The following is an 8098-nucleotide window of genomic DNA, read 5'->3' on the forward strand; positions in this document are numbered from 1 at the left end:
ACATGATAGTGTACATAGAAAACCCTATAGACTCCACCAAAACACTACTTGACCTAATAAGTGAATTTGGCAAAATAGCAGGTTAAAAAGTCAACAGTCATAAATCAAAGGCATTTATGTACTCCAACAATAAAATATCATAGATATAAACAAGAAAAAAAATCCAATTTACTATAGCAACAAGAAAAATAAAGCACTTAGGAATAAACTTAACCAAGGATGTGAAAGACCTGTACCTGGAAAACTAAAGAACACTTAAGAAAGAAATTAAGGAAGACCCATGCATTTTTACTGTTCTTCCTTTCTAGAATTTTTAGGTGTTACACTTCTTGAAATGGCTAAGTTTTTTGTATTTTTGTTTTTTGTTTTAAATATGGAATGCTTCACAAATTTCCATGTCATCCATGAGCAGGGGCTCTGTGTTGTTCCAATTTTAGTATATGTGCTGCTGAAGCGAGCACAAACTGGCTAAGTTTTATTCTCTTATCTTTGCTTTATTTTTCTAGAAATTTTCCTTATTTTTGAAAACTGCCCATTATTTTGTGTCTTCTATTTAATTGTAATTTCCAAGAACGGGTGGTGGTGGTGGTGGTTCTTTGAATGATTCTCTTCACAGTACACTGTTCTTGTTTCATGGTTAAAGTATCTTGTAGCCTCTCTTCCTGGGACACTGATGACAATATTTTGAAAGTTTCTTCTTCCTGCTTAGTCTCTGTTTCCTTCGAGTTGCTCATTTCTGTTTATGTTACTCTTTAACTTCCTCTTTAGAAGCCTCCCCTGGATATCTTATACCTCTGTTGTCTCCTCGCTTCAATATTTTGATGTTTCCTCTTAGGCAGTTCAGAACCCCAAGAACTAACCTTTCTAACCAGAAAGGTCAGTCTGAATTTTGCCTGCCTGGCAGCTCTGCCATTGTTTTGGAAAAATACTGGGGTAGGGGTGGGGGATCTAAAACTCTTGGCATTTAAGTTGTTCATGTGTTCTTAATTGCCCCACCTTCAATATAATACCCTCATCCTAAATTGTGCTGACTTCCCCTAAAACAAACACTGTTTTATCCTTTTTTACCTTTTATTGGGGTGATGAAGAAAAATGGCAATTTTCTTTTCAAGTTAAGAATTTGTTTCCTCTGGTCGGCTAAGTTTTTATGCCTTGCTCAAGTGCTTCCCAGCTTCCAGAATGCTATCGCTCCCTGATTATCCCTGTATTTGTTTTCAGATTACTTTTGAGATCAGTTCCACTTCACTGACTTTTTTTCTTAGAAAACGCCATAAACCTTTACTATTCTTCCATGTACTAATAGTTTTTTTCAAAGTTATTTTCAAATTATTTTGTATGTGATATAGTAATTTTTTTAAAATTTCAACTTGATTATATATCTCCTAAAGTCTTCTCTCTTTTTTTCTTTTATTATTTATTTCCAGTGTATCTAATACACTTCACATATCTAGGACTTGATGCCTATAGGTAACTGTTCAATCATTTCTAAGAGACACATTCAGTGTATTCACAGTTGGGGCCAAGGAGATGCAGAGGGTATGATGCCTGTGAGGGTCCAGTGGCTAGGTCATTATGGGAGGGTCTAGAAGAAGGACAAGTCCAAGGGGAGATACCTAAAGAGGGAGAAGACTGGGATCATAGGCTTCTTCCTCAAGTAGCTCTCCTTGGGGAAGAAGATGTTAGGAGCCAAGAAAACCCAAGCTGTGAGCAGCTAGAAAGCAAGGCTGGACAGGATTAAGTGGTTCAGGATGAGAGTCAAATAAGAGACTCAGGGTCTTATTATTATTGGGTGCTGGCTGGGGAACTTGCAATGGGTTGACTAGTTTAAAGCAATAGGGCTGAATCAGGTAATGAACATAACTTTTTGAAAGTTTGAAACAGTTCTACTCCTGTATGATAGAAGAGGAACTCAGATCCTGAAAGGGTGAATGACTTGCCGAAGGTAAACAAATAAGCTGCAGAGCTGCCGACAGAATACAGCTCCTGGACTCTTAGCTCCATATTCTTGCTACTCTTACATTGCTTTTTATTCATGTTTCTTTGGCATTTATAGGGAAACGGGACTCAGATTTACTAAGATTTTCATCTGAGAGCTAATGTCTTTTGTCTGTTGAGCTGCCAATGCAAAGGGATTATAGTCAAGGCCCAGGGCCATCCATCCGAAATCTATGACATACTCCCTGAAATTCTGATACCTGACATTCGTCAACAGAAGGGCTGCCTATCTGGAAAGGCTAAGGTCACTTCTATGTGACAGCAACCAGTTTAGCATGCAGCACAGAAACAAACACATTCTCCCTGTGTTACCTGCTCCTCAGAGCAGTACGTGCTGCTGGAACATGAGAAGCTGTAGATTCCAGCTGGAAAGCTGATGGGCAGGGATGCTGACGTCATGAGGCCTGAGGTACTCATCCCTGGTGCCGCACACACCTGGGCAATTCTGCCTTCATAACTCTGGTGGTGGGACAGATGTGAGCTCAAGAGGGCTGGCCTCCCTGCCCTGAGTGCCCCCAATCACTTAGTTATTTGAGCCTTGGAATCTTGTTACCATGCAGGCCTCTGTGAGGTGGGTCCACTCTCCTCCCAAATACCACCGGAGACCCCCAGATGCTCTCTGGGAGTCTCAGTAGCCTCCAAACACATCACTCTGGGGAGCCATTCTGATTCATCCTGTCAGTTCTTCCTGCCCAGAATATTTTGGTTATTTTAGTCCAAGACCCAAACTCCAACCCCTCCCCTCCAAGCAGGCCCCTCACATAGGCTCCACACTTAGTTTATACCATCCATCCTTTAAATCATTATTTTGATATAGCAGACTTGAAAGAAAAATTATTGATCATTTTTGGCAAAGCACCTTGAAGCATTGCTACTGTTTTCAAGGGAGAGAGAGGGAGCGGCAGGGTCACTTTGGACATCTGATTGTGTCTGGCTAATTAGAAAGAACTTCTTCCTCTGATTACTAGTTCTTTAGGTTCCCACCATTCTTACCTCCCTTCCTTTTAAACAAATTATAGAAGCAATACAACCACCAAACCTGGAAGGATTTTTAGAAAAAGTACGAAGTGGACACCCTATTTCTTGCCCTAGAACAACTTTTATTTCCTTTAAAATATTTCTCTGTCTCTCCTAATTCACATAGCTCATATTTTATATATAAATACTCATAGTATAAGAAACAAGCTACATTATTTTTATTTCATATTCTATTTTGGAATCTTTCTTTGTATATAATTTTTCACAGTGTTGATGGCTGCTTGATATTTCATAGCACAATCACATTATTTCTAGAGGAAAGAGTCGATGTATTTTATGAGCACTATTCCACTACATATACTTGTGCTAGATGCCCATAATTGAGGTAGACACTACAGTATCTTATCTGTATGTTGGATTTTCAAAATGAGGAAATGAAAAGGAAAGCAAGTTAGATAAGAAGGCAAGCATCAGAGGCCAGGAACTGCAGATCAAAACCTGGACACTAAGAATTCTGGGCTGGGTCAACTAGAGGCAGAAGAAGGGGAAGCCTGAGAGCCAGGAAGTCAGCAAGACACATGACCTTGAGGGTCAAACAAAGGGGCCTGGGTAACATATAATCATGTATCCTTCCACAGAGGGTGTTTGCTGTTTGTTCTCCTGCTCATTCTTCTTACTGTGTTTGGCTATTCTTGAGGTCACCAGGGATGGGGGAGTTGAACAAGTAGTACTTGGAACTGAGGTAACTGCACATATTTGCTCTGCCCATGACTAAAGCATGGGTCAAAAGACCTGGGATTATAAAGACATACCCTGGAATAACAAGTTCATGTCCTGACTACAGTGTCTTCCAGGGGAGACACTCATGGTCCCTGCTAAAAGAGGGAGACAAAGAAGCCATATGGGTACTGTACCAGAGATAAGCACTCAACTCAAAGGCAATCTGAAGCCAGTCCTGTAAAAATGACTGGGCCAATCTGCTGTTTCTGTAAGGAATCTTGCCATTTGGAGACTGAGAGGCTATTGCCAGTTAGTGAGGCCCGAGTGTAAAAGAATATCCATAGAGTAGAGAGACCTGTCAGCCATGATGTAGCACGCTGAGATGACATTACAGGGAAATCGCCTCTAAACCTGGTAGAAGTAAAAACAGAGCAGAAGTCCTCATGAAAGAAAAATCAATAGAGAATAAAAGTATTTCCCCAAACACAGTCCAGTCCGTGAGTTTGCTATTGCTCCCTTCTTCAGCTTTTCCTTGGTTAGCCTACACATGTATCTTCTTTTTCCCTACCAGAGGCACCCAAGTAAATCTGTATTCCTTCCAACTAAGAGATTACTGTATCAAAGATCCTAACAATGAAGTCTCAGTAAAGAAGAAATTCCTTAGAGATCTCCACACGAGGTTGCCTTTAAGTCACATTTCCAATGTGTAAAAAAACTGGCAAGAAAAACCAAAAGGGCTCACTGCCTACCTTTACAGGAAGACAATTAAATCAATTAAAGAGTGAGATACAGTATGCCTTTTGCCTTCAAGGTCAGGCCTTGACTCACTAGAACCTTGGCAAAGTCTTACTGTCTGGAGGGAGTAAGAAATCATCCCTGTGGATGACAGACTACTGAGCAGATGGTTAGTAAATCAAGATCCTGATGTAAAATGTTGACACTTTTTAGGCCAGAAAGATGCGGGTGAAATATTACAAAGTTCATCACATGGAGTAAACCACTGGTTTTAAGGAAAAAGACGCTTCAACATGAGATGAGATCCTAATTGCACCAAGAAGAAACATAAAACCAATTAGAGCCCAAGGCCAGTGGGATAGAAAGAAATTACAATTGAAGGGATATTATTTGTTTTTATAAAAGTGTTTAAACAAGAGACTTTATTTTGGTGAATGGATTATGTATCCTGGATGTGCATTAAAGAAGGAAACAGCCTAGCTCAGGATTGGTATTATTAGATTTGTATTATTAAACTCCCAATTAAAATGATGGATTTCTCAGTGTGTTCACAATAATCACAATATAGTAGGAAGAACTATGTCCAAATACCAGATCTGAAAATGGCAGCTATGGGTTGTGAGTCAATCAGTTCCTCTTTCTTTGTTTATCAGATGGAACTCATAATTCCTACTTTTTAGGGTGGGATATTCTCTCCTAGTTGGTTTCCCCTTGGGGTAGAATCCAACAAGAAGGTCCTGGCTAATTTCTGCTTGGAGAGTAGGCCAATGGCAGATGCCCACAGTCTGGAGAGCCCAAGACTCTTAGAGACATGCCTGTGGTGGCTCTAGCACCTGGTCCATGAATATTCACCACCTAGGAGCTGTGGCCTAGAGATGTTCCACAGCACCCGATGTCCTTTAGGCAAAGACTACAGTCAGTTGACATAAGTCATTGTTTAGAAATTGTCACGTTAATACTGTTTGATTTCCCTGCAGATCATTTCATCCTCATAGGATGGTGTGTGAAGTGATAATCCCTGTTTAAGGGATGACGACACTGAGGCTCTGAAAGGTGAAGGAAATTGTCTGAGGTGGCACAACACACCAGTGGGGGAGTCAGGGTCTGAACAGTTCATCAGATTACAGTGTGCACATGCTTCCCATAATCCCACTGAAATTCTGCCAAGTTGGCTGGTGGTATGGCACCTCTCCATCAGCTAATGCAGACTGCCTGTACTGCTGTTCTCACAGTTTGTCCTGGTTCAGTGCTTCTCAAACACCAACATGCATACAAATCACCTGGGGCTCTTGTTAAATGACAGATGCAGATGAGATGGGTCTGGAGTGAGGCCTGAGATGAGAGTGTCTAGATGGTGCCGATGCTGTTGCTTTGCTGGCCACACCGAGTAGCATAATCCTAGCTTACACCCAACACTTCCAAGTTATTCACTGGATTATGAATAGGATCTCTTCTCAAAGCTCAGTACCTTCCCTTCCCTAGTAAAGTAGTGAGTGGCCAGATCTGTGAAGCAGTTCCAAGTAGTTCTTAATGAAATTAAAATCAGACTGACATCCTTAATACTCCCCAGCTGTTATCTAGTACATGCCATTAGGGTAATTGTGTGAGAGAGCTTAGGGTAGACATTAAAATAATAATCTAACCAAGGTCTGTTTAAAGCTACAGGCAACACTTTATTAGTAAAGAAAAATTTAAGGTGGGATCATGGAGTGATGGCAGTAGTAGAAACAGCAGCAGCCACAATGGTACCTTTTATATTTTAAGTTCTTACACATTTTATGGATAATTATTAAGGCAGTTCAGCAAGAAAGACATTATTATAAATTTTTAGTTATTCATATCCTACTTTCATCAATAAAGTAATCTAAAAAATGTCCAAGAGTATCTAACATAGGACAAGAGAGCACAAATGTGGGTGCAAGAAGAAAAATCTGGGTGCAAACAAAGTAGGGCCTGGAGAGCAGCTCTCAGCAAGCACACAGAGACTGCAGGCCTGTCAAGGATTACCCACACTTGGTTCCCATCTTTTCAGAAGTCAACAAATATTATTGAATTATTGGGGCTCTGAAGAAGAAGGATGGCAGTAACTCAGATATTGGCACTTCTAGCCCTACCATAGAACGCCAGCCTTAAGCAAAAGCCTGCAGGTTCTCTCAACAAGCATGAAATCCTATTCCATCAATCACCACCCAGCACAAATAATTACACTGTGCCATAATACACTATTCAAATGCCTACTTCTCCCAGAGACTGGGAAAGGTTTCCGGCCTACTGATGATCCCCCCATTTTTTCACTAGGTCAGCCCTTTTGCTCTGGCCATCAGGCTATATTCCAGCATTCCCTCACTAGCGCTTATGTAAAAACCTTTGTTCTTCACTCCCACCATCTTACTCATCAGACAAGAACCCAGTTCTGGGTGAGCTCTGCCTTCTCCTTCTCAGAGCTTGCACCCGAGCTGCTACACGTAGAGAGAAAAATGCAACAGACCTAAATGATTCACTTTAAATTCATGATATCTAGCTTCAAATGGGCACTCAAATCTGCTCAGCAGGTCTTTTATTTTTCTCTGGTTACTTACTTCCCTATTCCCTGAGAAGGCTATTTTATACTTTCTTTTCTCTCTTGAAAGCTCCTCCATTCCTTCCTCTATCCTCAGATGATGACTTCTCATTTCATGGATAAAATTGAAAAATCATCTTCACTTCACCAAACCTGCAATCTTTACTGGGGCCCATTTTCTCCTTCTTTGCTGGAGTTAAAATGGAAAAGGTGCCCTGCAGCCTATCGAAGTTCAATCCCTTCTACGTGCACCCTGGATCTCATCGCTTCAAATACTGTCCCAATTCAGTTGTTGCCTCTTAATACATTATCAGTTTTTCTCTTTCTTACTGGATCAGCTTCATTGATAAACAAATATGCTTTATTTTTCCTTCATTTATTAAAAAACAAAACAAAGTCTTTATTAACCCTATATCTCTTTCCATGTATCACCCCATTTCTTGAGTTCACAGCCCAGGCCCTTACAAATAGAGTTGTCCACACATTAGCTTCACACTAGCTCTTACTCCATTTCAGACTGGCTTTTACCCTCTTCCACCTTGCCAATAATTTCTACTGGGCATGTGCATGACCAAATTTCCAGGCTTCAGGATGTGAAATCAAATGAATGATTTTCGATCTCATCTTAACATTTCAGCAGCATTGACCCTTTCCTTATATTCTCTCATTGACTCTCATGATACTTACGTCTTCTCCTTTATCTGACTTCCAAATTAGAATGTTCTCTCTTCCTGAGTAATCTCATCTAGTCCATCAGTTTATGTTATTTTTAAAGTTAGTTTTTAATTTTTATTAAAGATGCATATGTGCAGAATTTTTAAATAATACTGTTAAAAGTCTATTGATATTCTTCTCCAAACATCAAAGACATCAGATAGTGTGATCATTCCATTTCTTTTCCTATAGTCTTCCAGAGCTTTCTGATCCTCCTGCTTCAGTCCCACCTGGCTGTCCCGCACAGCTGACACCCTGTGGCTTCTTTTCCCCACTCTCCTGGGTTAACTGTACTCTTTCCGGGATCTTTTCTCTTTCTTGGTTTATAACTTTATTTGGCTGAAGGATATCCTTCAAGAGCTTTTGAAGAAAGAGTACATCCATTTGAATTCTTGC

General features: G+C 40.4%; 1 pseudogene; it reads right to left on the reverse strand.

Annotated features, from left to right (window-relative positions):
• Positions 1-367: 367 nt before the first annotated feature.
• LOC150016586 (U6 spliceosomal RNA) lies at positions 368-461 on the reverse strand (annotated as a pseudogene).
• Positions 462-8098: the final 7637 nt, after the last annotated feature.

This window comes from Furipterus horrens, unplaced genomic scaffold, assembly GCF_987537825.1.
Source record: "Furipterus horrens unplaced genomic scaffold, mFurHor1.1.pri manual_scaffold_3, whole genome shotgun sequence".
In the NCBI taxonomy this organism is placed as follows: Eukaryota; Metazoa; Chordata; class Mammalia; order Chiroptera; family Furipteridae; genus Furipterus; species Furipterus horrens.